Raw genomic sequence first — 6,000 nt, forward strand, 5'->3', positions numbered from 1 at the left:
AGAACAAATTTGAAGTGAGAAAAATTAAATAGTAGGGGAAAAGATAAGCACCAAAGATCTAGCATGAAGCTATTATAAAGGCACAATAAGACCTGTCATTGAGTCTGGTTAGAATACAGGACGGGCTGAGCACCCTGGGTCAAGACTAATCCCATCTAATTAGGAGGTGGAGTTTAGGAGGATCACAGCTGGAGGCTAGACCAGGCAAAAAAGTAATGAGATACCAATTTCAGCAGAAAATCATGATGGTGCTACACTGCATGCTTACTGCCGGGGAGGGAGTGAGGAGGGGGAATAAGGGGAACAGGAGGATTGCAATGTGTCCCAGGCAAAGAATCTATCTAGCAATAGTAAGCAAGAGGCCTTGAGTTCTAAACTCAGTACTGTTCCCATCCCCAGGTAGGACAAATGGAGTAGGCTGTGGGCTGGAATAACAGTGTGGCAGCTTTCAATTTTCATAAGGAAGTGCTTCTGTAAATGTTTTGAATTTAGCAATGGAGAGATAGAAGTTTCCAATTCAAGTAATTGTTCTACCACCTCTTATTACCTCCATTGATACCCCCTTAGTTCTAGCCACTAGAATCTTGGAACTGGTAACACCGTAAACAAACACCTTTAAATTGAGTATTTCTGCTTCTACTCTTTTATTCCTGGTCTACTTTTCTAAACATCAGCCATATAGCTCCTTTTATTTGAGGAGATGCTGGGGATTAAACCGAGGGTTTTGCATGTGGCAAGTATATTCTACCACTGACAGACAGACAGACAGACACAGATTGAGGGGGTGGAGGGAATAATGGGCATTGAACTCAGGGCCTCCTGCTTACTTGGCAGACACCCAACCATTTCAGCCATACTCCCAGCCTTTCTGCTTTAGTTATCTTTTAGGATAGGATCTGGTATTTTGGGCCCAGCTGGGACCATGATATTGTTCACAATTCCACAGGAAATTAGTCTCCCTAAATTTTTATGCCGGTCTCAAACCACAATCCTCCTGTTCTCTCCTCCCAAAGTCCTTCTGACAGCACTAATTATCTCACACCTTTACTCAAAAACGCTGCAGTTATTTCTCATTGCACATAAATTTAAGTCACTAGACTTTTTTTTATAAGGTATCTCCAACATTCTGCACTCACCCTCTAATACTGATTTTATCTCCTACTTCTCGTTTGCTCATTCTACTCTAAATACATCAGATTTCCCTGCCATAGATAGTTTGACTAATCTGCCTCTAACACTTTTAATTTGTTCTGTTTCCTTCAGGTTTTAAGCCTTCTCTAACCCAATCCTTCATTAAACAGCAACTTCCACTAATTCTCTCCAACCTCAGACTATCCCTAACCCAAAGTGGAGAAGGAATACTGTACAAACGGATTCTTTTTTCTTCATATTAACATCATCTGTAATTTTTTTTCTTCTCTATCAGCTTGAACTTAGGCCTCATGCTCATTCAACTTGTGTATCTGGCTGGCACTCTACCACTTGACCCATTTCTCTAGCTCTGTTCCTTGTTGGTTATTTTGGAGATGGAGTCTCGAAGTCTTTTCTGCCTGGGCTGGCTTGGATCCTCTCAATCTCAACCTCCTGAGTAGCTAGCTAGGGTTACAGGTGTGACCCACCATTGCAATCTTATTGCTATTATTTTCTGTCCCAAATACATACAAGCCTGCATGTATGTGCAAGTGTATATGCGTGAACACATACACATGAAAACAAAGATCTAAGAGGACAGAGATTGTTTGTTCATTTCAGTATCCTAGCACCCAGAAGAGTCAATCATAGCAGTGTTCAGTACACTCTTGTAAGAAAGAAAGGGAGACGATAACATGGTGATAGCCGTTATCTCATTGAAATACCTTGTAACATGCTACATTTATGTGAATATAATATATAGAAAATCTATCCATTTACTACATAATTTTCCACTAATACAGTGCTTGTAAATTAAGCTCTAAACACATAGACTTTTAATCTATTAGCAATTTATCTTTAAAAAGCTTACCTTTAAGTTATTATTTGGAATGAGGGAAGTTGTGAGTGATAAGAATAGATGTGCATTTGTTTTCCTTCTCTTTTCACTTCTCTGGAACCAATGAGCAATGAATCCTCATGGCCCCTCTTCCTCTCCAACTGAATAGTTTCTGACCTTTTCTCTTTCCCACAGAATTAACCTAATCAGGAGACCAATAGGGTATGGCCAGAAATACAAACTCTGCTGGGTGCTGGTGGCTCATGTAACCCTAGCTACTCAGGAGGTTAAGATCTGAGGATCATGCCTCAGCCCAGGCAGACTCTTATCTCAAATTAACCACCAGAAAACCAGAAGTGGTTCTCAGGCTCAAGTGGTAGAGTGCTAATCTTGAGCTGAAGAGCTATGGGGCAATGCCCAGGCCCAGAATTCAAGCCCCACAACCAACAAAAAAAAAAAGGGGGGGGGAATGCAACCTCAGTAGTTATATAGGGTGTTAAGATGGTGGTAGCAATTAGAGGGGAGCCAAGGCAAGAGAAGTTAATTCAGAGAAACCAAGAGAAACTAACTTTTTTTCCCCCTTCTCAATATGGGTGGTAAACTTGAGGGACTTATGCATGTTAGCCAAGCACTCTCCACTTGAGCTGCTTAAATGCTCCACTACACTCTCTTCTATTTCTTGAGATAAGAGTATGTAGCCCAGGCTCACCTCAAATTGGAGATCCTCCTGCCTCTACCTTCTGAATGTTGGGATTATAAGCGTACACCACCATGCCTGGCTGCTAACTATTTTTCATTCAAATATGTTTAAGGTAGAAGCTTTTAAAATACAAAACAACACTAACTTCTTCCCTGTTCTCTTCTGAAACAATGCTGACAGACATGTCATGCTAACATGTTTTGCAGTTTAACACCTAAACTTTAAATATTACCATGAAAGATTTCAAGCATATAACAAAGCATGGTGGTGAGTGAATAATGAAGTACCTACCATGCAATTCTGTTTTTGTTTTTGTTTTTTTTTAACCAAATATACTTGATTTTTTCTAAAGATTCATTCTAAATTTTACATGTTCTAAAACCATATAAATGATCTATTATATCCTTACTCTGTCACTTACCAGTTGTTTTCTTTAGGCAATTTACTATCTCTGTGCCTCAGTTTCCCCCAAATAGAAATGGGGACAGCACTACCTATTACCTTATACAGTCTGTGAGGATTAAATGAATTAATATACTGCATAGAAAGCATTTTAAAAAGTATCTTCCTGAGCTGGGATTGTAGCTCAGTGACAGAGCGGTTGCCTAACATGTGAGGGGCCTGAGGTTTCCTCTCCAGCACAAACAAAAACAAAAACAACAAAAACAAAACAGGAAGTTTCTTGTTCATGGGAAGCAGTGCATATCATGTTAGCAATAAACATACAAATTTGTAAAAGGACCTGTGATTATGTGTGTCTATCTATAAACATATGCTAAGAAAAGTGTAAGTACAAAAATGTTATGTGTACAATCCATATAATGCCAGATGTTTTCAAACTTTCTTTAAAACCAAATTACAAAGTTGAAGCTGAAAAGGCTCCCTAGCCTGTGTACAGAGGAATTGAAGGTACTAACAATAGAGAGAAAAAGCTTTTTTGTTTAATTTACAAACTAGGTAACATTAAAATCAAATATAAATTTTTGGCCTAACTAATTCATGATGATTTTTAAAATATCTAAATACTTTGAAGCCTTCTTTTATGTGATTTGAGAGGAGGGTTAGGAGACAAGGGAAATTTCCTTAGTGAGATGCTACTGAAAGACTGCCTGTTAAGCACTATTTTTCTTGTGTTTTTTTTTTTAACTAAGCAGAATAAAATTTTTAAATGTTTTAAAAAAGGATTCACTTAGATATATAATTTTTATAAAAACTGGATTCAGTAGAATTTGGCAATGCAACACATTATCTTAGTTTTGCCATAGGACCAGTATCATTTTAGTGTCTAGGTAAAGAGATCAGAAAAACGTCAAAACTTTAGTGTCCTACATATTATCTGGACTCCAGTCAATTTCTTTCAAGAGATTTTTTTTAATGACGTGTATTTATATGTGTGTGTGTGACTGAAGACAAATTGATCTAATTCAATACACAGAGAAATAGCTAGATTTAATGAATATCTAGTAGGCATCATTTACTGGTCTAGAAATTTTTATGCAGGATCTTGGACGGCACATGAAAGATCTTCATGGAGAAAACTTAGAAGATCACCACAGATATCTTGTTGAAACATGTATACTTCTGCAAAGTGCTAGAAACGACGAGTACAAAGGACAACATTTAAGCCTGGTGAAACAAGTAAGTCGTAAGTAAACTGTGCTAACTACATCAAAGCGGTGGAGTTGAAATAATTGTTTCACCTAGAGTTTTCCAAGTATTCACCCAGCTAAACTGAAAGCAACAATTAAATGTAACAAATGTAACATCAAACTGCGAACCTCTCCCCAAGAGGGGTGGAGAAAAAAAACCCACAACAACAACAAAAAAACTCGGATTATGAGAAGTAGCCCGTGGAAAAGTTTTGTGTAAAAAAAATGTACTTCTTCTTAAAGTGAGCATTTCGAAACGGAACTAACGCTTCAATCCCTTCCCCCTCCCTCCAGTAAAATATTTACAACTTAAAGAGTCCTCCCTGCAACCCCTAAAGAAGACGGGGAAACCAAGGAATGACTTGAATCCACCGACAAGGAGACCACAACTATTCTCACCGTTCTCCAAAGGGAGAAAGAACCCAACACACTCACCCTCTGACCCTGCCCTGAGCAAGAAAAGGCGCAGCACCTGCCAAGCCGGACGCGTAAAGAATAATGGCTCAACTTTCAGACGTAGATGGTTTCTGGAGGAGTTCAAGGAGAGATCTGAAAAAGTCTCCCGCCTTCGCGCCCCCCCAAAAGAGGATGTCAGTCTGGGGGCGAGGGGGGGGGTCGTCTCCGCTGCTGGCGGGTGGATTCCTAACCCGCGGGGCTCGGCCCCCTCCGGTCGCGGCTGGCCTGGGGCCTCGGCGCCGCGGGCAGTGTTTACACCTGTCACGAGGGAGGGGAGGGGGTGGGGGAGGGAGAAGGAGGAAGCCCGTGCAAAGCCCCAAACTTCTCCACAGCTCCCGGGAAGCGGCGGGCAGGTGGCGGCGGCAGGCCAGGGCGAGTCCGCGGCGGCAGGACCGGGATGGGCTCCAACTCCCCCGATCGGAGCCTGGGAGGGCGAGCCCGGACCGTGCCGTGCGCTTTCAGGCGCCGCCAGCGGCGTCCCCTCGCCCGCCGCGTAAAAGAGCAGAGCCCGAAGCCCGCAGGCCCGCAGAGCCGGCTCGGTCCCGCATCCCCGGTTCCGCGGCGGGCAGGTGCTTCAGGCCAGGGCGAGGAGCCGGCTGGTGGGCCGGGCCGGGTCCCCGCACCCTCTCACCCCGCGCGGCTGGGGGAGCGGAGCGGCCGCGTTTACCTGGCTCGTCCGGGGCGGCCGCGATGGGCATGGCTCAGGGGCCCGGGGAGGAACTGGCTCCCCGGGGAAGGACCGGCTACTCGGACGTAGAGCTGGCGAGAGCGGAAGGCAGGCTGTCCCCAGCCCTGTCAGCGCAGCAGCGCCATGGACGCCCACCCGGAGTTTCAGCGCTGCCGCGGGACCCCCATCCCACTACCCTCCGCCCTCTTCCGCCGCCGCCTCCTCCGCCTCCTCCTCCGCGGAGACCCCCGCCCACTCCACACACTCTCCCATCATGCAGCGGGGGAACCGCTGCCGCCGATACGTCACTTCCGGGCGCAGGTGGCTAGGTCGGGGCCGGGCGCTGGTGGGTGCGGAGGGTTGGGGAGGGGAGGAGGACACTAGGGGAATTGGTGTCACAGAACGCTTACCCCTGCGCAGGCGCCGTAGCGCCGAACGTCGGCCGCCATTTTGGGTGAGGGCAAACTGCCCTTTCCTTGTGAGTCACTGAAGTGTTCGAGATTGACGTCCGCCCGCCCGCCCTCCGCCGCCCGCCGAGTCGCTGCCGGCTGCGGGGCAC

At 45.0% G+C, this 6,000-nt stretch overlaps 1 protein-coding gene across 5 annotated transcripts in view; it reads right to left on the reverse strand.

The window, feature by feature from the left end:
• Aftph (aftiphilin) overlaps nucleotides 1–5,655 on the reverse strand; it is a 69,574-nt gene extending 63,919 nt beyond the window's left edge. For 3 of the 5 annotated variants that reach the window (XM_070004527.1, XM_070004529.1, XM_070004526.1), the window contains exon 1: nucleotides 5,442–5,653. The gene's annotated coding sequence lies outside the window, so the exon portion shown is untranslated. Of the gene's footprint in view, nucleotides 1–4,790; nucleotides 4,937–5,441 lie in introns of those variants that run through there. The other 2 variants (XM_070004528.1, XM_070004530.1) reach the window with 2 other exon arrangements.
• Between the last annotated feature and the right edge of the window lie 345 nt (nucleotides 5,656–6,000).

Source organism: Dipodomys merriami, unplaced genomic scaffold (assembly GCF_024711535.1).
Source record: "Dipodomys merriami isolate MVZ:Mamm:240054 unplaced genomic scaffold, mDipMer1.0.p SCAF_63, whole genome shotgun sequence".
Taxonomy (NCBI): Eukaryota; Metazoa; Chordata; class Mammalia; order Rodentia; family Heteromyidae; genus Dipodomys; species Dipodomys merriami.